At 43.1% G+C, this 26,362-nt stretch overlaps 1 protein-coding gene across 7 annotated transcripts in view; it reads left to right on the top strand.

The window, feature by feature from the left end:
* Positions 1 to 26,362, top strand: part of PHF21A (PHD finger protein 21A) — a 256,174-nt gene that overhangs the window by 43,127 nt on the left and 186,685 nt on the right. For all 7 annotated transcript variants that reach the window (XM_075129550.1, XM_048855458.2, XM_048855459.2 and 4 more), the window contains exon 2: positions 11,994 to 12,037. The gene's annotated coding sequence lies outside the window, so the exon portion shown is untranslated. The remainder of the gene's footprint in view (positions 1 to 11,993; positions 12,038 to 26,362) is intronic.

Below are 26,362 nucleotides of genomic sequence, written 5' to 3'. Positions count from 1 at the left end.
GAGCTCCTGCCATGAGAACTCTTGCTCTCCCATCGACTTACTTAACCTTCTTGGGGAGCTGGAGTACTGGGGTTGACTGGAGAGCACTCTGCTGTCGATTCTTCACTAGACCCTCTAAATTGACACCTGCTGCTCGATTGCAGCAGCATCGATCTCCCTGGTAGTGAAGACAAGTCCACAGACTATAAGGTGGGGGAGGTTGCAGTGAGTTCCTGAAATAGAGAGGGGGATAGGAGAACATGGCACACAGAAAGCATATGGGGGAATGGAGCAATTCAGGGAGCCCCTAGTGCGTACAATGCAGTTGGCCTACAGTTCAACCCTCTAGTATAGTTTTAAAGAGGAAAAAAGAAGAGAATAAAAAGACTTCCATCAGATCTTTTTTTAAAGTTGTAACTGTTATATGTTTCTTGGTTCTTGTGGTTCATTGTTCAGACCCAGTTGTTTTCATATGCCAGTAGTGTACTGTTTCATTTCAACTAGATGTGGGGAAGGAAGTGTAAGTATCTAAATGTTTGTTTGTTTTTAAAATGGCTTAAATTATCAGCATTCATTTAATTCACCATTGATTAACTTTTTGCCTTTGAAGTGTAAATATCTTTAGCCCAGTCACATTGTCTGGTTTGTTGAGAAATGTGCTAGGCCTTTTAAGAGGGCTTGTCTACACTGGCACTTTACGGTGCTGCAACTTTCTTGCTCAGGGGTGTGAAAAAACACTGCTTTATGGCTGGTGATCCTAAACTCTGCCGTTATTGATTGTAAAATTTTACATGGGCCAGACATAATAGAGGATATGACCTTTCCAGTAAAGGAGCAGAAGCGACACTTCTCAAAGTGACACTGTGAAAGAGTGCTTGAGAATGGTGAGAAACTAAATCAGCATTGGCTAGTTTACTTGAAATCAACTGACAGAGTGTTCTGTTTTTGTTGCAGAATATTTGACAAGAATGCCAAATTGTTGCTTGCGCTTTCCGGGTACAATTAATGGCATAACTTAGTTGATGCTCTGAAGTAACATGAAACGTCACCCAGCCATTTTACGGCCTACTCGAGATGGATGGAGGTCGAGTCCAGGCTCGAGCTGAATAGATGCAGAAAACCTCAGTGCATTATTAATGTAAAAACCCAGCATTGGAGAAACGTGCTTGAGTGTCTGATCTAAATTACCCTCTTCTTTGCAAAGAATAATTTAGCTTTCTGGGGCTCATTGGATAAGTTGTTCACTGAACGTAATGGTAAGTTCCTCAGTTTGATAGAGCTCCTTGGGAAATATGACTGTCATGTGTCAGCACCTACATTGAGTAGTTCGTAAAGAAACTATGGGCCATTACTGCCGCAAAACCATTCAAAACAAATTGATTGACCTTATGATAAGGAAGGTGCTTGCTTGATACGGCTTGGCAAAGCGAAGTACTACGCCATAATAATGGACTGCACTCCCGACATTAGTCACAGGGAAAAGATGTCATTTACAGTAAGATTTGTTGAAAACGAGGATGACTGTATCCAAGTAAAGGAACAGTTCATCTGTTTCCCGTCTGTGAATGACTACTGGAAAAGGCCTAGCAGAACTGTTTATGAACATTTTGAATAAGAATAAAATAAAGCTTCAGAACTGCCGCAGCCAAGGCTATGACAACGGTGTGAACGTAAAGGGAAGAAACAGTGGCGTCCAGGCAAGGATCCTTGCGCTGAATCCAAGAGCTTTCTTTGTGCCTTGTGGCTGCCATTCCCTCAAGCTGGTTGTGTCAGACACAGTGTCATTGTCTTTAGATTCAGTATCTCTCTTCGGAGTACTGCAAAGGATATCCGTTCTGTTTTCAGCATCAACTATCAGGTGGAAGATCCGCATGGACAGTGTTACAGATCTGACCATGAAGCTGCTAAGTGACGCTCACTGGAGAGCCATATTGACAGCATAAGGCCGGTGAGGTCCCAAGTGAACTGAGGTTTACGACGCCCTGATGGAATGGGTGCAGTTGAGTAAAGTCAAGGCCAGAATCCAAGACGAGGCACAAAGCCTGGCCAACCGAATCACTGATTTAAAATTTCTGGACTCAATTGTGGTTTGGCATGATATCCTGTTCCAAGTAAATGTTGTATGAAAGGCATTACAAACTGAGTCAATGGACATCGTGACTGCTACTGTTTTGATGAGAAGCTGCCTTGATTTTGTTGTGGCCTACAGAGACAATGGATTTGAATATGCCATCAGTGCTGCCAAAGAAATGGCGGAAAACTTAGTTGAGCCTGTCTTCAAGGAAACTCCTATTCATCGGAAGAAGAGACAGTTTGGTTATGAGGGCAGAGATGAGGTGATGGGAAGCTTGGAAGAAAAATTCAAGAGGGAGTTCTTTTGCTTGCTTGCTGACACTGCTTGAGTGTCCATCAAAGAAAGGTTTGGACAAAAGCACCACAAAAAGACCTGTTTCCTTTTTTGTTTTTGTTTGTTTGTTTTGTTTTTTGTTTGTATGACCCTTAATAAGCTGCAGGCAGACAGGAAAACACTCTTGAACAATTGTCCGGACCTTCACCGGATGCTGACCCATGGGAAATGTTTGGATGTCAGTGATAAAGATCTCTATGTGGCCTCCTTTGGAAGCTTAGGGCCAAATTCAGCACTCCAGTGCATATGTGGTGCTCCTGTTGCAGTCAAAGCTGTGTGTATACAGGCAAGGATAGAACTGGGCCCTAGACTGAATTCTTTGTGCTTTGGAAACTCTGTTGATCTGAGTGTTCTCCCATTGATGTGGCATAATTCACTTAGTAATGTTAATAGGAATCACTTTCCAACCTCAGTGGGCAAAATAGAAAGGAGTTCTACACACACATTTGATAGAGGCTAACTCTTATTTCATTGCACTAGGTTTTATAGGTAGATCTTCCACTCATCTTAATAAGAGTCATTCGCACAAATCCCCCCCAAAAAAATAAGAGCAGACCCCTTATGTCAGTGGTCACCAACAGGTAGATCGCAATCGACTGGTCGATCGTGGACCCTCTGACAGTCGCTCTCAGTCACTGAGACTGAGTTTGTCAGAGGCTCCATGGTCGATCAACAGTCCGGTGGCACAGCTGGGCTAAGGCAGGCTCCTTGCCTGCCCTGTCCCCGCGCCGCTCCCGGAAGCGGCCAGCGTGTCTGACAGCGGCTCCTTAGGGGAAGAGAGGGAGGGGAGGGGCTTTCCGTGTGCTGCCCTGCACCTCCTGCTGCACCTCAACCCCCTGCCCCAGCCCCCGCCCAGAGCCTACACCCTCTCCCCAAGCCTTCTCCTGCACTCTAACTCCCTCCCAGAGCCTGCATCTGGATCCCCCTCCTGCACTGCAACTCCCTGCCCCAGGCTCAGCCCGGAGCCCCTCCACACTGTAACCTCTTCTCCACAGCCCAGAGCCTGCACCCCCTCCTGCACCTCGACCCCCTGTCCCAGCCCAGTGAAAGTGAAGGAGGATGGGGCAGAGCAAGCGATGTAGGGAGGCGGATTGGAGTGAGCGGGTCGGGGCCAAATAGAACAGGTGGGGCATGGTGGGCTTATGTGATTACTGTTGTTTCTACACTTTCTTTGAGGTAGATCCTGGGTTGCACTTAAATTCAAAAAGTGATTTCGTGCTTGAAAATGTTGGAGACCACTGCCTCACACTGTCATGCAGATAACTGGTTTGATCTTTGTTGTTGCTGATGAGTTTTTTAGTACTAGTGCTTCTCTGAGTTATTGAAACATGAGCCCTGTAATAAGGGGATAGTGAATGACTTACAAATTACAATCAATTTTTTTTTTTGTTAAACCTTGCAAAAATCTTACCTACCTGAGGCAAGTAAGTTTTTATTTTTGACTGGCAAATCATGTTAAAAATCCATACTTAATCATTTTCATAGCGTGCAATTATTATTTGGGATACATGCTTTCCATTTAAGAAGGATGGCTGCTGCTCTGAGTAGCTGATATTGTGAAGACAGAGAGGTCAGGGGGAATCCCCACCTAACATTTTCCACTCTTAAATGTGGGGGCTTCCCCTACATAAATTTATGGGTCACTACTAGCTTTCTCTGGAAACAACAAGATTCACTATAAGTGCAGTAGAAGTGTGTCTTTAAGATGTTCTTAAATATGAACAAGGTAGGGGGCTTGCGGATGAGCTCAAGGAGGGTGTAACATGCATGGGGGCTGGATAAAAGAAGGTATAGAGGTGATTGAATGAAAATCTGGCTAATGGGCAGACAAGTTTGGGAGCATGGGGTGGGGAACCAAAGCTTGAGAAGGGATGATAGGTAGGGAGGGGTAGAGTTTTTAATGTGGTGACAAGAAGCCTAAACTTGGTGTAATATATCATATGGGAAGTCAATAGAAGGATTCAGTAATGTCATCAAACTGGTCAAGGAAGATAAGTTTAGCAATGGCATTTTATTTGGACTGAGGGGATTGTGTGGGTGGCCAGAGAGTTACAGTTATCAAAACAGGAAATAATGAGAGCATGAATGAGAGAGATGGCTATGTTGAAGGGGTATGGACAGATCTTGGGAGATGTCACAGAGGAAGAACTAATAGGATTGCTGGTGGCATACTTCTATCACAGTATTCCTGATTAATATGGACAAGACATTTTTTATGAGACCCATGTTACAGGGCCAATCTAATTTTTACTCAGTTTACAACTGAGTCCACACACAACATGGTTCACAGGTATTTCCTAGCTGTGTAGTTATACCATGTTTCAGCTTTGTCATGAAAAGGAGTGTAATTAGTTTCTAACCGTTATTCTGCTGTGTAGATGGGATGGCCTTACAGTATCTGTGTAACTGGGTTAGTCAGTTTCACCTGTCAAGTCTGTGCTGGAAGACTTCCTAAGGTGCATTGCACCATGGGGGAGCCAGTGGATACAGTGCATTTAGATTTTCAGAAAGCCTTTGACAAGGTCCGTCACCAAAGGCTCTTAAGCAAAGTAAGCAGTCATGGGATAAGAGGGAAGGTTTTCTCATGGTAGGAATAAATGGTCAGTTTTCAGAATGGAGAGAGGTAAATCTGGATCTGGAAAAAGGGATAAACAGTGAGGTGGCAAAATTTGCAGATGATACAAAATTACTCAAGATAGTTAAGTCCTAGGCAGACTGTGAAAAACTATAAAAGGATCTCTTAAAACTAGGTGACTGGGCAACAAAATGGCAGATGAAATTAGATATTGATAAATGCAAAGAAATTCACACTGGAAAACATCCCTACTATAAATATAAAGTGATGGGGTCTAAATTAGCTGTTACCACTCAAGAAAGAGATCTTGGAGTCATGGTGGATAGTTCTCTGAAAACATTCACTCAATGCGCAGCGGCAGTCAAAAAAGTGAACATAATGTTGGGAATCATAAGAAAAGGATAGATAATAAGATTGCCTCTATATAAATCCATGGTACGCTCACAACTTGAATACTGCGTGAAGATGTGGTTGTCTCATCTCAAAAAATGTATATTGGATTTGGAAAAGGTTCAGAAAAGGGCAACAAAAATAATTAGGGGTATGGAATGGCTTCTGTATGAGGAGAGATTAATAAGACTGGGACTTTTCAGCTTGGAAAAGAGATGACCAAGGGGGGATATGATAGAAGTCTATAAAATCCTGATGTGTGGAGAAAGTAAATAAGGAAGTGTTATTTACTCAATCTCGTAACACAAGAACTAGGGGCCACCTAATGAAATTAATAGGCAGCAGGTTTAAAAGAAACAAAAAAGTATTTTTCACACCATGCACAGTCAACCTGTGGAATGCCTTGCCAGAGGATGTTGTGAAGGCCAAGATTATAACAGGGTTCAAAAAAGAACTAGGTAAGTTCATGGAGGATAGGCCCATCAATGGGTATTAGCCAGGATAGGCAGGGATGGTGTCCCTAGCCTCTGTTTGCCAGAAGCTGGGAATGGCCGACGGGATGGATCACAGATGATTACCTATTCTGTTCATTCCCTCTGGGGCACCTGGCTGTAGCCACTGTTGGAAGACAGGACACTGGGCTAGATGGACCTTTGGTCTAACCCAGTATGGCTGCTCTTATGCTCATGTGAGGAAATGGTCATGATCCTCTAACTGTGGCAGGAACAGCTGAGGCAGTATGGGATATCTGCTCAAAATTTTTTGAAATGCATTGACTTAAACACAGTTTTGTAGTGAGGTGTGTGGATAGGCCAACACTGTTAAAGCGCTGCTGTGCTGGGAAAAATGTTGCTGCATTCACTGAATTGTGTTAGCTCTGTGTCAAACATAAGTTAGGACTTGATTTTGTTTAATATGGGTCTATCTGTAGTGTAGATAGAGCACTAAATCATCATGTATAGTCAAAGGCTCTGTCAATACTAGTTTCAAATCCTGTTTAGAAACATCCTGTTTCTAGGGACTGAAAAAATAACTGTGATAGGAAACTCTGGGCTAAACATGACTTTTCTTTCATATCCCATTCTTCTTTCTAATCATAGGGTTTTTTTTGGTTACAATAAAGTAAATTTACATTTTATAACTTAAAGCTTACAATAAATATCTGAGCTCCATAATAGAAAACTTTGTTATACAATACACTTAGTATGAAGATTAAAAGTGCTATCTAAAACGTGCTATACAAATATTAAATATTTAGGTTCCAGTCCTGCAAACACTTGTCTGTGTTTAACTTTAAGCACATGTGTTGTCCTGTTGAAGTCTGTGGGAGCTACTCATGCTTATAATTAATCACAGGTAGAAATGTTTTAGGATTGGGGTCTTAATTTTTACAACATGCCTGTGAGAGGTAAGCAAGTATTCTCATTTTAGAAACTGGACAGAGAAATTAAAGTTGACCTGGAAAGGGGTGGGTGGTGTGTGTGTGTACCTTTTTTTGTTTCTATATATAAAGAAACACTCATTCTCTTTTTAGGCTTTCTTTTGTTCAGGAAAATAAAATTTAGAAATATGTTGTGTCCCCTGCTTTTCCTGGAATATGGTAGGAAATTGTAGGATTATGGTTTTGCAGATACTGATCAAGTAAAACCTGATCAATATTCAGGAAATTATTTTTATGAGGACTAGGGCTGTCGCGCGATTAAAAAAATGAATCACGATTAATTGCGCGATTAAAAAAATGAATCACGATTAATTGCATTGTTGTTAATAGAATACCATTTATTTAAATATTTTTGGATATTTTCTACATTTTCAAATATATTGATTTCAATTTCAACACCAAATACAAAATGTACAGTGCTCACGTTATATTTTTATTATAAATATTTGCTCTGTAAAAATAAAAGAAATTGTATTAAGTGAATTGAAAAATACTATCTAGTGCAATCTCTTTATCATGAAAGTTGAACTTTTCAAATGTAGACTTCTATCCAAAAAGATATCTGTATTCAAAAACAAAACAATGTAAAACTTTAGAGCCTACAAGTCCATTGAGTCCAATTTCTTGTTCAGCCAATCGCTCAGACAAACAAGTTTGTTTACATTTACGGGAGATAATTTTGCCTGCTTCTTGTTTACAGGGTCACCTGAAAGTGAAAACAGGTGTTCTCATGGCACTGTCGTAGCCGGCACTGCAAGATATTTAAATGCCAGATGCGCTAAATATTCCATGTCCCATCATGCTTCAGCCACCATTCCAGAGGATATGCGTCCATGCTGATGAGGGGTTCTGCTTGATAACAATCCAAAGCAGTGCTGACCAACGCATGTTCATTTTCATTCTCTGAATCAGATGCCACCAGTTGATTTTCTTTTTTGTTGGTTTGGGTTCTGTAGTTTCCACATCAGAGTGTTGCTCTTTTAAGACTTCTGAAAGCATGCTCCGCACCTCTTCCATCTCAGATTTTGGAACTTTGGGTTGAGTGCTGTAAGTATCTTTAGAAATCTCACATTGGTACCTTTTTTGCGTTTTGTCAAATCTGCAGTGAAAGTGTATTTAAAACGAACAACATGTGTTGGGTCATCATTCGAGACTGCTGTAACACGAAATGGGTAAATCCGAGCTGTAGACCTACAGTTCTCCCCCAAGGTGTTCAATCACGAATTTAATTAAAGCACCATTTTTTTTATCCAGTGTTGTCAGCATGGCTGAACAAGAAGTAGGACTGAGTGGACTTGTAGGTACTAAAGTTTTACATTGTTTTGTTTATGAATGCAGTTATGTAACAAAAAAAAATCTACATGTGTAAGTTGCATTTTCATGATAAAGACGTTGCACTATAGTACTTGTATGAGGGGAAAAACATGATTTCTTTTGTTTATTATTTTTACAGTGCAAATATTTGTAATAAAGAATAAGAGAAAGTGAGCAGTGTACACTTAGTATTCTGTGTTTGTAATTGAAATCAATATACTTGAAAATGTAGAAAAACCTCAATATTTAATTTCAATTGGTATTCTGTTTAACAGTGTGATTAATACGGCGATTAATCATGATTAATTTTTTTAATTGTGATTAATTTTTTTGAGTTAATCGTGTGAGTTAACTGTGATTAACCGACAGCCCTAATTAGGACCATTAAAAGCTTTGTTTTTTATTGATAGTTGTTCAACTCAAACAATTGGAAGAAATGCTTTAACTTAAAGACTTCTGTTTAGCAGTAGTGGCAACTTCACGTGCTCAGCAGTCAAGAGTCAGGCCCCAAAAACCATGATACTGGCCTAAACATGATAAAATTAAAAAAAAAATATTGGAGGTTCAATTTGCCTTTTGGTTTTTGATCTTATTGGGTCTCGCTTTCAAGTGCGCCCTAACATTTCTCTGGAAATATGAAGCTTTTTTTTTTTTTTTTTTTTTTTTTTTTTAATGAAAGTGGAGATTCTGACAAAGACATGGCTCCAGAAGCTCAGGCTTTCAGAAAAACATCAAATATCATGAGACTTGACATTGCTTGTTTAGGGATGAGAGAGCTTGCAGTTCATATCTTTGGGTCCTTCAAGGAAAATATAGAGCAAAATGGAAAAGACAAGATTCGATATTTCTGAAGTTAAATATTATCAAGTTTTATCAACATTATCTTCCCATTCACTTTAAAAACAAACAAAGCAAAACTCTCAACTTTTCATGCCTTTGTTATAAGAGGAACAGTAGTGACCCGTATTTTTAGGTTGCCTGACATTTTTGAGTATATAAATTATTTTTCTTCTTTTGTAAAGCACTCTAATGCCTCCATGATTTGCAGCAAGGATCTAAATTTGGGAGGGGGATAGGCCTGGAGTCATAGAGGTGCCTTGGACTCACAAAAATCTGATTAGATAGGGCAAAAGATGAGCTGTCTAAAATCACCATTACAGTTGCATGTCACAGAATTACATATCTCTAGGAAATGACTTGCTAAACAACTATGTAAAAATAATGTTAATGTTAAGACTGAAAAGTCCAATACCCAAAAATTAGGAAATGCCAGAATTAAAAAATCTTAATTCTGTCGTCTTGTGCATATACATTATAATAGTATTTAATTACATCGTCTCATGTATTAGAATTAGGAGTCAGTATGTCCTAAATCCTAATCCTGGCTCTGCTACTAACTCAGCGTGTGGCCTTGAGCAAGTTACATTGCCTTTTAGTTTTGTTTGTTTTCCCATTTGTAAAGTAGGGCAGTAAAATCTACCTACTGCACAGGAGTATTATGAGGATTATTTAGGTAATATTTGTACATAAGACTATAAAAATACTATTTACTCTGAAAAATTAAATCTCAGATGTCTTAAATTGAGAGCCCATTTACTTGGGCACTCAGTGTTATTGTAGACTTTTGCAAATTTTGGCTTTAATGTCTGTGTGCCTCAGTTCCCTGTTTGTGGTAAATCTCCTACTTCACAGGGTTGTTGCAGAGAAAAAAATCAGTGTTTTTTAAGATTACGATTTTCTGTGGTGCTCCTCTCCATAGTATCTGTGAGAAAACGAATAATTCTTTACTCACTGCAGGGCTTGGTTGGTATGCGGTAAATAAGGCCTGGGGCTGCACAAATGATGAGGGTAAAAAGATATATTGAACAGATGCCTCATTCCCTAAGTGCCAGCCATCCTCTGCACTGAGTGAGGCAGAGTTCCTGTGGGAAAAATAGTATGTGATCATGTAATTTAAATACTGCATCATAATGTATATATGCACACTAGGGCAGAATTAAGGTTGCACAGGCAATCTTAATTCTGGCATTTCATAACTCTTGAGTGCTTGACTTTTCAAGTGTTAACATTCTTTTAACACTTTTTTTAATGTAATATATTATGTGAAGAAGCAAAGAGGGTACAAGTCTTCTTTTTCCACCTCTTTAGGTCATATTTAAGTGACTTGTCCAAGGCACATAGCAAGTCACAGATCCTGAATTAGAACTCTGGAGTTTGGGATTCACAGTCCTTTGAGTCCATGGGTTCTCAGGATTACAGCCCTCCTCGTCCCGTCCTCCCCCTGGCCCAGGTGGTTACAGAAGAGTGTCTGGGTTGAAACTATTCTGCCCTTTCCATATTTACTAGACTGGAAGGGGGTGGGGTTTTGACTTGATGGAATTGGGGTCCCAGTATGGAGGACAAACACAGCACTTGGTCATACTCTGTCTCTAAAATGGGTGATTCCTTCTTTAAAATAGAGAAAAATAAATTAATGTGTTTTCTTGAACTTGCTACAAATGGTTGTTGATTATTTTTCTTAATAAAAATTGAGACTTGCTCACTCTAAGGCTGTAATTGTAGATGTGTTGTGAAAGCTTCTTTGCTTAGCTTTCCAGAGCCACAGCCTTTTATAGCGCTCAGATATAGTCACAACCTTAGTATGTTGTTGCTGAAAGCAGGCATGTTGTGTTTTGTGGTGATTAAATTACCTCATTGTGTGGGCTTTAGAGCCTACGAAGGGGCTGCTGATGAAGGGAGAAAAATGCAATCAAGTGTGGGGTTTGAATGATTGAGAAACCACTATAATTTGTGAATTAAGGCTGATCTCTAAATAGCTGTCAGTGGTCTGGATATTTCAGACCTTGCACTGCTTACATCCAAAATACTGTTGTATAGGATTCTTTGTGTACACTTACACAGAAATCAACTTCTCAAAAAAACTCCACTTAATCAACATTTAGAAATTGTTATAACTTTCCTCAGAACTTAAATTTTTTTTTTTACCAAAGTGCCATACTAAGGAAAAAAATAGTTCTAAACACACAATCTAAAAATTCTGACACTAAGAGGATATCCATATTCACTACTTAACAGTAGGCATTAAATTTCCTGTACAGATTCCTCCCCAGGTCTGTAAATAGATTAGCAAGTGCAGTCTGTCTCCTGCATTTGCGTTGAATCCCATTGACTTTGGTGGGAGTTCACATGATCACAAGTCTGCACTAATGCATCTAGTTGTAGGATAGAGGCCCAGAGCCTAAGCTCTGCAGTGGGATATCATTGATCACATTTTAGAATCAGTGCCTAAGATCAGGTTTGTATTAACACCCAGATTTTCCTAGTAAAGTGGTAAAATGTGTGTTTGGATTTTTAGTCTGTGACAAAGTTGGCTGAGCCTAAATACAAATGAGAATGCACTTTGTAACCATCATAGTAAATATCTGAGAGCAGAGCTGTTCTAATCAAGGTGTGGATGGGGTAAGCCCCTAAACACAGTTTGGCCCAAGCTTTGCTATAATTTTGTTGTGTTACATAGACATGCAAGAAAGAATGATGGTCAGTTGTTTTTCCTTTAGATAAAGTGCTCCTTTTAAAAAAATTTCCATTCCAGTATTGGCAAAAGGGGACCCTCACTTCACTGCTTGCACTTCAATCTGGTTTACAGTAACTGGGAAATAATAGAATTATAAGCACTCTCAGTTCTTCCCTTGCTATATCAAACTGTTTTTCTCCTCCGCCCGCCACCCCCTCCCTTCTCAGGTCAATTTCATATTTATCTACTACATCTTTTACAAAAAGAAATCAAAAGAAATCATTTGCAGATTTACTCCCCCCCCCCCCTTCTTTTTGTTCCAAACTCAACTTAAATGTTATCTGATTATTGTCTTGTTTTTGTTTTGTTGTAGGGGGGGCTAGAGAACTGAAGGGGAAAATCTGTTTTCCAGAACTGGTAAGTACCTTTTGCTAGACAAGTAAAGCTTTCTTGATGCTAGATAAGCAATAATCCAGAATGTACACTATACTTTTATTAAGAGCTAGCATCCATAAATGAAGCAAGAAGTGTTGATGTTTCACTGGAGCCAAAATCCTGTCCAGTTTTGCATACAGGAACAATGTTAAAAAACTGACTAAAACTTAAATGTTGCTAACAAAGGTCCCAGTCGTGCCAGTGAAATGCTTGTGCGTGCAAGGATCACTGTGCAGTTTGAAGGATTGGGGCCTAAAATTCCAGTAGTTTTACAGGTCCAGTAGGCATCTGATTTAAATAACTAGTTAAAATGTAAAGACAATAGTGCTTAAAATGATTTTGTAAGGATCCTGGGTGAGGGTAAGTGGGACTGGTGGCAGGAGTTTGGGATCTCAGAACTGAATACAGGGGTCAGAGCCAGTATGAAGGTCAAGAGTCAAACTCAGGGTCAGAACCAGACAGTCAGGAATTGGGCTGAGGCTTAATTCCAGGTATCGGGATCTGTTTTGGGGTTCCAGGGGGTTGATCAGGAGTTGGAATCCAAGTTAGAGCGCCTCAGTGCGCAGCGCCCCGGCGGCAGCTGTAGGAGCGGCACCGCGGTTGGACTCTGACAGAGACCGCGGCACCGGCACTCCCCAGCACCGCAACCTACATCATCGGCCTGGCACTCTCCTGGCCAGAAGCGGCACTGGAAGCTGGAAAAGGCTAGCCCACCTCCGCAGAGACCAGCTTCCCTGGAACCACCTGCGGAGATGCGTCCCACAGGGGAGCACCTACAGCTTCGGCACCGTTGACTCCGGCCCTGAGGGCCAAGCTGTTGAGTCCGGTGCCCCTGGACTCCCCGACATGCAGCATGGTTGAGGTCCAGTTGCCGTTCACCCCAGATATCTTTGCAGCTGCAAGGGATCTTATTGCCACGATGGTATCCCCTCAGCCTCAAGCCAAGGCACCAGCGCCTGTCCGTGCAGCACCATCCTGGGGCAAGATGGCACTCATCCACCTGTTGGCACCGTCGGTCGAGCCGTGGCACCGATCCCATTCTCGGCACCGTTCCTGCTCCCGTCGCCGCTCGCAGTCCTGACACCTCCTTTGCGGCGCTGGTCGTACTCGTGGCACCTCTCTGACTCCTGGCACCTCTCTGCCCACCAGTCACCGTCGAGGAGCAGATCCCAGACCTGACGCTGCTCTCAACACTGGTCATCATCTCGGCCCAAGTCCAGGTCCCGGCACCGCTCCCCAGTGTTGCGCCACCGCTCCCCATCGCCTCATCGACATGACTCAGCGCAGGTCCGCTCGGCACCACCGTGGCCCTCACGTTCTTCCTCTTGTTCTTCAGGATCAGAGGCAGGGTCACGTTTCTCGGAGTGCCGACGTTTGAACCACAGCCACCTGGAGTCAGGGACTGGACATTGGCAGGCACAGGAGCAAGGTCCCGCTCAAGGGGCTGCTCAGTGGCCGTTCTGGACTCCCTGGGCATACCACCAGGCCCAGGGTGCTCCGTCTGGGGCTTCTCGATCAGCCCTGTCTGAGCCGCGAGTGCCAGAGGCTACTGCCAGTTGGCCTGCCCCGGGAGGCATGGAGACCATGACGGCTTCTCTGCCCGCTTCAGGACCTCCTCCAACACTGGTTCCTGGCCTGGGCACTGAGGTCATGGGCACAGGACAGCTGGGCCCAGCACCACAAGAGGCCCTAGGTGACCCTCTTTCGCCCCATGGCTGCTGCTGCCTCCTCCTCCTTACCCGACGAGGCAGTGGCAGGAACTCCAGACTCGGGTCCCCCTCCGATAGACCTCCGCGCCCACCAAGACCTCCTGCGCAGGGTGGCGTGGAATATGAACCCGCAGGCGGAGGAGGTGGTAGAGGTGGAGGACCCTATGGTGGATATTCTGACCGCTGAAGCTCCATCGAGGGTGGCCCTAGCCTTATTTGGACCATCCAAACCACCGCCAGAAAAATCTGGCAAACTCGTACATCCATTCCCCCGACTGCTAAGGGAGTGGAGCGGAAATACTTTGTCCCCTCAAAGGGGTATGACTATCTGTTCACACACCTGCAGCCCTGTTCACTTGTGGTGGTGTCAGTGAGCGAAAAAGAATGGCATGGCCAGCAGGCCCCAGCACCTAAATCAAAGGATGCCAAGCGCCTTGATTTATTTGAGTGCAAGGTTTATTCCTTGGGGGGGACTTCAGCTCAGGATCGCTAATCAGCAGGTGCTGATTTTAACAGTTTTAACTCCTGGAACTCCATCCTGAAATTTAAGGATTTAGTACCTCCTAAGTCCAGAGAGGAGTTTGGGGCTTTGGTGGAAAAGGGCAAAAGTGTGGCACAGGCCTTGCTGGATGCTGCAGACTCCGCCGCCTGTACTTTGTCCTCAGGGATCGCCATGAGGTGTATCTCCTGGCTGCAAGCCTCTGGCCTACCATCAAACTTCAGCAGACACTGCAGAATCTCCCATTTAATGGAGAGGGCCTGTTTTTGGAAAAAGACAGATTCGAGGCTACAAAGCCTTAAAGACTCCAGGGCAATAATGAAGTCCCTGGGCACGCACGCACTGGCTACCCAGTGGAACCCCTTAAAGCCTCAGCAGTCACAAGAGTGCCTGTATCCTCCTCGGCCAAGGCAGGATTTCTGTAGGTGGTGGGGACATAATGGGAGGAGGAAGCCCTCCAACCCCCCATCAGTACAAGGCCAGGGCCCGACTAAGCCTTCGTCCGGCTCAAATCAGGCCTTTTGAAGGGATACCCGAGGACGATATACCAGACCTTGTTCAGGATCCTACCCCACCTTTCTTGAATCGTATATCCCGTTTCCACCATGCTTGGTCTCACGTAACCATGGACCACTGCATCCTCCGCACGGTGGAAGCGGGATACTCTCTCCAGTTTTCTCCCTCCCACGCTCCTTCCCTGTCCCTCTTCAGGGACCCTTCTCATGAGCAACTCCTTATTCAGGAGGTTCAGACGCTCCTCACCATGGGGGCGATCAAGGAGGTTCCGAGGGAGCTAAGGGGTAGGGAGCTCTACTCCCGATATTTCCTAATCCCCAAGGCAAAGGGCGGGCTTTAGCCCATTCTGGACCTGCCTGGACTCAACAAGTTCATGGTAAAGTTGAAGTTCCGCATGGTCTCCTTGGGCACCATTATACCTTCCCTGGATCCTGGTACGCTGCCCTTGACATGAAGGACGCGTATTTCCACATAGAGATTCACCCGGCGCACAGACACTTCCTCCACTTTTTGGTCAACCGTGAACACGATGAGTTCACAGCCCTTCCCTTCGGTCTCTCTATGCCCCCCCCCCCGAGTGTTCACCAAATGTATGCAGTCGTGGCGGCCTTCCTTCGTCGATGGCGGTTGCAGGTATACCTTTACCTCAACGACTGGCTTATCTGGGGGCGCACTAGAGAACAGGTACAGTCCCACCTTCGCTTGGTCATGGTCACGTTTCGTCGGTTAGGCTTCCTTCTCAATGTGGCAAAGTTGACACTAGAACCGACCCAGAGAATAGAATTCATCAGGGCAGTTCTGGACTCCGTGCAGGCTTGAGCCCTCCTGCCAGACGCTCGTTTCCAAACTATAGTGGGCCTCATCTGGAGCTTTCAGAGCTTTCCGACCTCATCAGCAAGGAAAGGAAAGGAAACTGTTAGTTCTTCTTCAAGAGCTATCCCTGTGGGCGTTCACTGTGGGTGTGCACATGCTCTGTATGCTCAGGACCAGAAATTTTTCAATAGCTATGCCAGCTCATCTGAAGCTGTGCTTCCTAATGCTTCCCTCTGAGGACATAAATGCTGGTATGGACCGCCTGATCCCCATTTCTTTTTCTGTCACCCATGGTTGGGGATGGAACCTCCTGTGTCAGTTTCTTTTCTTTGGTGTTCATTTTAGTTGAGTCTGTAAATACTATAAAAAGTATTCCTAGTTAGTTAGCAAAGTTTAGTGCTTGTTAGTTGGGGATGGGGTGGGGGTCTTCTCTTTCTAGTTCTCCCTTTTTCTTCAGTGCATCAATTATGCCCAAGTGCCAAAGCTTGCCTGGCATGCCCCTGGATTTTCCTAGTGATCATCTTCATGAAATTTGTGCTGCTTCAGGGAATTGCATGTCTCCCTCAAAGTGCAGTATCTGCCATGCCTTTCCTCCATGTATCAGACAAGCTTGTGATTTCAGGCTCCACAAGCACATTGTGGAGCTTTACACAAGGCCCTGTTAGGATCTGGGACCCCTCCCATTCTGCTTCCTCTCATCCGGAACCACCAGGCAGCACATTGCTGGTTTTTGGTACTGGTGGTTTTCAGTTCTCCCCCAAACACAAGAACTCCATGAAACAGAAACACGATACGGACCATGGCAAACTTTCCCACAAGAAGAGGAACAAATTCCTGCATAAGTCCTCCAAAAATATGCCTGCTTTGTCCCTTTCCCTGGCACTGCCAGAGATCTGTATCCCGGGATGAAAGCACTTGAAGCTTGTGCAGCAAAGAAGACATTGATGGTACCAGGAGCTCACAGTGCCCAAATCTCCACATGGACAGACCATCAACAACTCCTGTGCCTCATATAGATAGGAGGGACTGTTCTCCCCTTCTCCAACACTATTGACCATGCGCAGACTTCAGTCTCTAAGACAGAATTGATGGCCCTGACAAAGCCCTGGACAGTTCACCTCAGGCAGGTCCTTGATATGCTTTCCTGGAGGATTTGGCTATCTATGCAAACCTGGAGTTCCTGATTTTCACAGAGCTGAAACTGTTGCAGGAGGTCCCTGCTCCATCAGTCTACCCAACATTTGCCGGTACCAAGGCTTAGCCAGGACCTGGAGGCTCAGGCTCGGTTTCTTTCCCACCTACTGCTCCTGCTTCTGATCAGATGGAACCAAATTCCATGATACCCCAATGATGAAACATGAGGAGGCCTCTTCATTGGACGAATATGATCCAGTACCAACCGGCTCTCCAGTTAGCTGATGGAGGATTAACAGTCCAGGCAGGGCTTTCAGATCAACTCTACCTCCCTGCCCTTGTTAACAGCAATTCTGGCCCAGGGACCAGTGGTGCCCACCATGGGAGCCACCTCTGTTCCACTATATCCATTGCATCAACCTTATTGGACCCCCTGGAATATACTTCTGGGCATCTGAATGTTAGGATCCTGAGTTCTGCACCCAGGAATGGTCACCACCAAGCAAAAGAAGCACAGTCTTCATGGCAGCAGTTGATGGAGTACCAACAGTACCAGTAGTATTCTTTGTCCTTTTCAGATGAAACAGTATCATCAGCCTCTCCCTCTTCTCCAGACAATTTTAATCCGTACTAGGACCTTCTCTGAAGGATTGCAAACACTTTCTCCAAAGTTCTCTGGAGGAGGTCCAGGATTTAACTCTCAAGATCCTAGACATACTTCAGCCTCTGGATCCATCTAAAGTAAAATTCTCCCAATTAATGAGGCTATCACGGAACCTGCCAGAGTAGTCTGGCGTACGCTTGTGCCCTGCCCCAAGAGTGGACTGAGAAACCTTGATTAAACTAGCTAGAGACATAAAGGGTAACAAGAAAACATTCTACAAATACATTTAGAAGCAAGAGGAAGACCAAGGACAGGGTAAGCCCATTACTCATTTGGGTGGGGGGAGGAGAAACACAATAATGGAAAATGTGGACACAGCAGAAGTTGCTAAATGCCTTTTTTTTTGTTTAATTTTACATCAGAAAGGATAGTAGCAATTGGACATCTAACATAGTGAATGCCCGTGGAAAATGAGGTAGGATCTGAGGCTAAAAATAGGGAAAGAACAAGTTAAAAATTACTTAGACAAGTTAGATGTCTTAAAGATGTATTTCATCAAGCCCTGACAACCTAGAATACTCAAGGAGCTGACTGATGAGATATCGAGCCATTAGCAATTATCTTTGAAAAGTCCTGGATGACGGGAGAGATTCCAGAGGACTAGAAGAGGGGAAATATGGTGCCAATATATAAAAAGGAGAACAAGGACAACCCAGGGAATTACAGACCAGTCAGCTTAACTTCAGTACCTGGAAAGATAATAGAGCAAATAATAAAGCAATCAATTTGCAAACACCTAGAAGATAGTAAGGTGACAAGTAACAGTCAGCATGGATTTGTCAAGATTAAATTGTGTCAAATCCTTTCAATGAAAGCTCACAAGCCTGGTGGATAGGAGAGAAGCGGTAGACCTGGTATATCTTGACTTTAGTAAGGCTTTTGATTCTGTCTCGCATGACCTTCTCATAAACAAATTAGGAAAGTACAGCCTAGCTGGAGCTACTGTAAGGTGGGTGCATAACTGGTTGGCAAATTGTTCCCAGAGAGTAGCTATCAGTGGTTCACAGTCAAGCTGGAAGGGTGTATCCAGTGGGGTCCTGCAGGGATCGGTCCTGGATTCTGTTCTGTTCAATATCTTCATAAATGATTTAGATAATGGCATAGAGAGTACACTTATAAATTTTGCAGATGATGCCAACCTGGGAGGAGTTGCAAGTGATTTTTGGAGGATAGGATTAAAATTCAGAATGATGTGGACAAACTGGACAAATGGTCTGAAGTAAATAGGATGAAATTCAATAAGGACAAATGCAAAGTACTCGACTTAGGAGGGAACAATCAGTTGCACACAAACAAAAAGGGAAATGACTGCCTAGGAGGGAGTACTGTGGAAAGGGATCTGGGGATTATAGTGGATCATAAGCTAAATATGAGTCAGTGTAACGCTGTTCCACAAAAAGTGAATATCATTCTGGGATGTATCAGCAGGAGTGTTGTAAGCAGTTCTTTCACTCTTTTCCATGCTGATAAGGTCTCAACTGGAGTACTGTGTCCATTTCTGGGCACCACATTTTAGGAAAGATTGGAGAAAGTCCAGAGGAGAGCAACAAAAATGATTAAAGGTCTGGAAAACATGACCTATGAGGAAAGATGGAAAAAATTGGGTTTGTTTAGTCTGGAGAAGAAAAGACTGATAAGGGATATAACTTATCAAGTAAGTTCATAAAAGATTGTTACAAAGCGGAGAGTGAAAAATTGTTCTCCTTAATATCTGAGGCTGGGACAAGAAGCAATGGGCTTAAATTGCAGTAGGGGCAGTTTAGGTTGGACAATAAGAAAAACTCTCTGTCACGGTGATTAAGCACTGAAACAAATTGCCTTGGGAGGTTGTGGAATCTCTGTCACTGGAGGTTTTAAAGAACAGGTTAGACAAATGTCAGAAATAGTCTAGTTATTACATAGCCCTGCCTTGAGTGCAGGGGGCTGGACTAGATGACCTACTGAAGTCCCTTCTAGTCCTACACTTCTGATTCTGTGATGACATGTGATGTCCAGTTTGAGCAATGTACATGGCAGAGGGGCATTGCTGTCACATGATGGCATATATCACATTGGTAGATGTGCAGGTGAACGAGCCTCTGATAGTGTGGCTGATGTGATTTAGGCCCTATGATGATGTCCCCTGAATAGATATGTGGACACAGTTGGCAACGGGCTTTGTTGCAAGGATAGGTTCCTGGGTTAGTGGTTCTGTTGTGTGATGTGTGGTTGCTGGTGAGTATTTGCTTCAGGTTGGGGGGCTGTCTCCCAAGATCTGTGAGAGTGATGGGTCGTCCTTCAGGGTAGGTTGTAGATCCTTGATGATGTGTTGGAGAGGTTTTAGTTGGGGGCTGAAGGTGATGGCTTGCGGCTTTCTGTTATTTTCTTTGTTGGATCTGTCCTGTAGTAGGTGACTTCTGGGCACTCTACTGGCTCTGTCAGTCTGTTTCTTCACTTCAGCAGGTAGGTATTGTAGTTGTAAGAATGCTTGATAGAGATCTTGTAGGTGTTTGTCTCTGTCTGAGGGGTTGGAGGAAATGCGGTTGTATCGTAGAGCTTGGCTGTAGACGATGGATCATATGGTGTGGTCTGGATGAAAGCTGGAGGCATGTAGGTAGAAATAGTGGTCAGTAGGTTTCCAGTGTAGGGTGGTGTTTACGGTGCTAATAAGCGATGGTCACATAGTGTCCAGGAAGTGGATCCCTTGTGTGGACTGGTCCAGGCTGAGGGTGATGGTGGGATGGAAATTGTTGAAATCATGGTGGAATTCCTCAAGGGCTTCTTTTCCATGGGTCCAGATGATGAAGATGTCCTCAGTGTAGCGCAAGTAGAGTAGGGGCATTAGGGGACGAGAGCTGAGGAAGCATTGTTCTAAGTCAGCCATAAAAATGTTGGCATACTGTGGGGCCATGCGGGTACCCATAGCAGTGCCGCTGATTTGAAGGTATACATTGTCCCCAAGTAAGTCACAAAGTTCAGCCACCAAGTTTGCTGTGACATTATTGGGGATACTGTTCCTGATGGCTTGTAGTCCATCTTTGTGTGGAATGTTGGTGTAAAAGGCTTCTACATCCATAGTGGCCAGGATGGTGTTTTCAGGAAGATCACTGATGGATTGTAGTTTCCTCAGGAAATCAGTGGTGTCTCGAAGATAGCTGGGAGTGCTGGTAGCATAGGGCCTGAGGAGGGAGTCTACATAGCCAGACAATCCTGCTGTCAGGGTGCCAATGCCTGAGATGATGGGGCGTCCAGGATTTCCAGGTTTATGGATCTTGGTAGATAGAATACCCCAGGTCGGAGTTCCAGGGGTGTGTCTGTGCGGATTTGTTCGTGTGCTTTTTCAGGGAGTTTCTTGAGCAAATGGTGTAGTTTCTTTTGGCAACCCTCAGTGGGATCAGAGGGTAATGGCTTATAGAAAGTGATTTTGGATCTTGTTCATATTCCGACCTATTTATGATGATGACAGCACCTCCTTTGTCAGCCTTTTTGATTATGATGTCAGAGTTGTTTCTGAGGCTGTGGATGGCATTGTGTTCTGCACGGCTGAGGTTATGGGGCAAGTGATGCTGCTTTTCCACAATTTCAGCCCGGGCATGTCGGCGGAAGCACTCTGTGTAGAAGTCCAGTCTGTTGTTTCGACCTTCAGGAGGAGTCCACCCAGAATCCTTCTTTTTGTAGTCTTGGTAGGAAGGTCTCTGTGGATTAGTATGTTGTTCAGAGGTGTGCTGGAAATATTCCTTGAGTCGGAGACGTCGAAAATAGGATTCTAGGTCACCACAGAACTGTATCATGTTCGTGGGGGTGGAGGGGCAGAAGGAGAGGCCCTGAGATGGGACAGATTCTTCTGCTGGGCTAGGAGTATAGTTGGATAGATTAACAATATTGCTGGGTGGGTTAAGGGAACCACTGTTGTGGCCTCTTGTGGCATATAGTAGTTTAGAGAGTTTAGTGTCCTTTTTCGTTTGTAGAGAAGCAAAGTGTGTGTTGTAAATGGCTTGTCTAGTTTTTGTAAAGTCCAGCCACGAGGAAGTTTGTGCTATACTCTTAGCTCTCTCTTTCAGACTTTCTAAGTGGATAACCTCTTGCATCTCCCTCTATGACATTATTAAAATCCCTCCTCCTCAAACTGTCAGGATCTGCAAGATCTAAAGTAATATCAGTAGCTTCCTCACAGGGAATTGCCCCTCTTGGAGATCTGCGAAGGCACCACCTGGGGCTCTGTGCACATTTTCACCAGAGATTATGCACTGATCCAAACTTCAGCACAGATGCCTCCTTTTGGCTCAGTGATTTCCCACTCGGGTTCGGATACAGCATACTTTCTCTCACCCTTGGGAGTCCCCCACAGTGAATACCCACAAGGGACAACCATTTGAAAAGAAAGAAAAGGCTACTTATCTTATAGTAACGGGAGTTCTTCAAGATGTGTGGTCCCTGTGAGTATTCACAACCTGCCCTCCTCCCCTGTAATCGGGTTATCCTGATTCGTGGTAGAGTCAAACTGGGGGGCAGTTGGTCTGTGCCACCGTTTATGCCCTTGGATGGAAGCATGAGGAGATGCATGGTGCAGGTGCAGACCAACGGACACTGCTATTGAAAGCACACAGTGCGGGCGCACCACACATCTTGAAGAACACCAGTTATTGTAAGGTAAATCTTCCTTTGGGGTTCCTTTTCACTACTTCTGTCAAAAGTCTATACTGCATCCCCTGTGAAAGTAATAGGAGATTTGGGAGCCTCAAATCCTTGTAAATCTTGGGGATGGATAGTTCAAAAACATACTGGGTATTCAGTGGGAGGCCCTGTATCTGTTCACTGTGGCCCAATGACAGCATGGCTCCTGCTTTAGTCCTGTTGCGAGAAAATCCTTTGCTGTTGGTTCCTTTGGATCCCTTTCTGGAACCTGGTCAATGTTAGTTTATGAGGTGAATAGTATTGTAGAAAAAGCTGCATCTCTCGTTCAACCTTCTTTCACACTGTGGAGCTTGGATTCCTGCAGAGCCAGTGTAGGTAGGAGTAATTGCCATTAGCACTCTCTTTTGTGGCTTCACCCCACTGCTTAGACCGACCTGCTTTTTGTCCTCTGCTCAGAAACAGATGGGAAGATATGATCCCCACCAGTACCCCACTGGTTCTGAAGTGTGGCTGAGTGCAACAGCGCGAGAAGAGAAAATACGAAATTTTGTTTGAAGTACAACTGTTTGATAAATGTTGTTGGCTGAACTTAAACAAAACTCTTGTGTTCCTTTCAGACTGTTTGGGTGCTTACAAGCATTTCAGAACTGACTAGACTATTAAGCAAATTGAGTCAACTCTGTATCAGATTCCCTATCTGTAAAATGGGGATAATGATACTTACGTTCTTTGTAAAGCACTTACGAGATCCACAGATTAAATGCTATAAAAGGGCTGTCAAGTGATTAAAAAAATTAATTGCACTGTTAAACAATAGTAGAATATCATTTATTTAAATATTTTTGGGTGTTTTCTACATTTTCAAATATATCTATTTCAATTACAAAACAGAATACAAAATGTACAGTGCTCACTTTATATTTTTTATTACAAATATTTGCACTGTAAAAAAACCAAAAGAAATAGTATATTTCAGTTCACCTAATACAAGTACTGAAAGTTGAACTTACAAATGTAGAATTATGTACAAAAATTACTGTGTTCAAAAGTAAAACTTTAGAGCCTACAAGTCCACTCAGTCCTACTTCAGCCAATTGCTCAGACAAACAAGTTTGGTTACAATTTGCAGGAGATAATGCTGCCTCCTTCTTGTTTACAACATCACCTGAAAGTGAGAACAGAGGTTCGCATGGCACTTTTGTAGCTGGCGTTGCAAGATATTTACGTGCCAGATGTGCTAAAGATTCATATATCCCTTTATGCTTAAACCACCATTCCAGAGGACACGCGTACATGCTGATAACAGAAAATGTGGCAATGGCAGAGTTGCTTAATGACTTCTTTGTTTCGGTTTTCGCCAAGAAGGTTAGTGGCAATTGGACGTCTAAAATAGTGAATGCCAGTGAAAATGAGGTAGGATCAGAGTCTAAAATAGGGAAAGAACAAGTCAAAAATTACTTAGACAAGTTAGATGTCTTCAGATCAGTACGGCCTGATGAAATGCATCCTAGAATACTCAAGGAGCTGACTGAGGAGATATCTGAGCCATTAGCAATTATCTTTGAAAAGTCATGGAAGATGGGAGACATTCAAGAAGACTGGAGAAGGCCAATCTATAAAAAGGGAAATAAGGACAACGTGGGGACCCAACAAGGGGGTCCCACAGGGATCGGTTCTGGGTCCAGTTCTATTCAAGATCTTCAGTGATTTAGATAATGGAATCGAGAGTACACTTATAAAGTTTGCAGTACTAACCTGGGAGGGGTTGTAAGTGCTTTATAGGATAGGATTAAAATTCAAAATGATGTGGACAAACTGGAGAAATGGTCTGAAATAAATAGGGTAAAATTTAATAAGGACAAATGCAAAGTACTCCACTTAGGAAGGAACAATCAGTTGCAAACATCCAAATGGGAAATGACTGCCTAGGAAGGATTACTGTGGAAAGGGATCTGGGGGTCATAGTGGATCACAAGCTAAATATGAGTCAACAGTGTAACGCTGTTTCAAAAAAAGTAAACATCATTCTGGGATGTATTAGCAGGAGTATTGTAAGCAAGACACAAGAAGTAATTCTTCTGCTCTACTCCGCACTGATTAGGCCTCAACTGGAGTATTGTGTCTGTTTCTGGGCGCCACGTTTCAGGAAAGATGTGGACAAATTGGGGAAAGTCCAAAGAAAAGCAACAAAAATGATTAAAGGTCTAGGAAACGACCTATGAGGAAAGATTGAAAAAATTGGGTTTGTTTAGTCTGGAAAAGAGAAGACTGAGAGGGGACATAACCATTTTCAAGTACAGAAAAGGTTGTTACAAGGAGGATGTATCTGAGGATAGGACAAGAAGCAACGGGCTTAAAGTGCAACAAGGGCGGTTTAGGTTGGACATTAGGAAAAACTTCCTAACTGTCAGAGTGGTTAAGCACTGGCATAAGTTGCCTAAGGAGGTTGTGGAATCTCCATCATTGGAGATTTTTAAGAGCATGTTGGACAAACACCTGTGAGGGATTGTCTAGATAATACTTAGTCCTGCCTTGAGTGCAGAGGACTAGACTAGATGACCTCTTGAGGCCCTTTCCAGTTCTGTGATTCTATGATGACTGGTTCTGCTTGATACCGATCCAAAGCAGAGCGGACCAACGCATGTTTATTTTCATCATCTGAGTCAGATGCCACCAGCAGAAGGTTGATTTTCTTTTTTGGTGGTTCGGGTTCTGTAGTTTCTGCATCTGAATGTTGCTCTTTTAAGACTTCTGAAAGCATTCTCCACACTTCGTCCCTTCCAGATTTTGGAAGGCACTTCAGATTCTTAAACCTTGGGTCTAGTGCCGTATCTGTCCTTAGAAATCTCGCATTGGTACATTCTTTGCATTTTGTCAAATCTGCTGTTTAAAGTGTTATTAAAACGAACATGTGCTGGGTCATCATCCAATACCGTTATAATATGAAATATATGGCAGAATGTGGGTAAAACAGAACAGGAGACATACAATACTGCTCCAAGCAGTTCAGTCACAAATTTAATTAACGCATTTATTTTTTTACCGAGCATTATCAGCATGGAAAAATGTCCTTGGAATGGTGGCCGAAGCATGAAGGGGCATATAAGTCCTTAGCAGATCTGGCATGTAAATACCTTGCAACAGAGGCTACAAAAGTGCCATGTGAACACCTGTTCTCACTTTCTGGTGACATTGTAAATAAGAAGTGGGCAGCATTATCTCCTGTAAATGTAAACAAACTTGTTTGTCTTAGCAGTTGGCTGCACAAGAAGTAGGACTGAGTGGACCTGTAGGCGCCAAAGTTTTACATAACTCCCATCAAAACAAAACAATGCAACAAAAAATCTACATTTGTAAGTTTCTCTTCCATGATAAAGAGATTGCACTATAGTACGTGTATGAGGTGAACTGAAAAATACTATTTCTTTTATCATTTTGACAGTGCCAAATATTTGTAAAGTGAGCACTGTACACTTTGTATTCTGTGTTATAATAGAAATCAATATATTTGAAAATGTAGAAAAAAATCCAAAAATATTTAATAAATTTAAATTAGCATTCTATTGTTTAACAATGAGATTAATCCCGACTAATTTTTTTAATCACAGTTAATTTTTTTGAGTTAATTGCGTGAGTTTACTGCGGTTAATTGGGAGCCCTATATATAAGTATTATTTTCATTACTAGTAATGCAAAGCATTTATACTGTGTAGCATTTTATATGTATTTTTAATTGTACTTTTAAAAAAGAAGAATTGGGAACTGCTTCAGGGATCCTCATTCCATTTCTTTCAGGAAAAAATAATGGTGCTACTATCTGACCAATACAGCAGCTAGGATGGTTCAAGAGGAAAAAAGTGGCAGTTTTAAACTGCGTCCTGTGGGTCTGGCTGACCTTTTCAGAACTGGTTTGTGCCCTTAACCAGTTCTGGTTATTTTTTTTCTTCTCTTTATAAAATAAGCTGCTTAACACTCCCAGTTTCGCTTTGGCATTGAAAGTGAATTGAAAGGACTGTTGGACCAAAATCAGCTCTTTTTAAAGAGTAACTGGGGTTGTGAGATGAGGGAAAGCAGGAGAAAGGTCAAAAGTTTAGTGAACTTAAGAGGAAGAAAGGTAAGAGGAAGATGTTAATTTTCCTTGCTAGTTTCTCTTGCCCTGTGAGGTGAATGTTGGGCTTACCTAGAACGCCTTTTATATGGAATCTGATCCAAAGCCCTTTGAAATTTAAGGAGATGCTTAAAATCCCCCCCCAAATTATAGGTGTTCGTGTATTTATTTTGGGGGGAAAACGGAACCCCCCACCCCCGTCAAATTGCAACACTCTGTGAAGCTGTGCATTAGTGAGAGACTGATGGAA

This window comes from Caretta caretta, chromosome 6, assembly GCF_965140235.1.
Source record: "Caretta caretta isolate rCarCar2 chromosome 6, rCarCar1.hap1, whole genome shotgun sequence".
Lineage (NCBI taxonomy): Eukaryota > Metazoa > Chordata > Testudines > Cheloniidae > Caretta > Caretta caretta.
The sequence above is the reverse complement of the archived record's forward strand: the minus strand, read 5'-3'. Positions and strand labels throughout refer to the sequence as shown.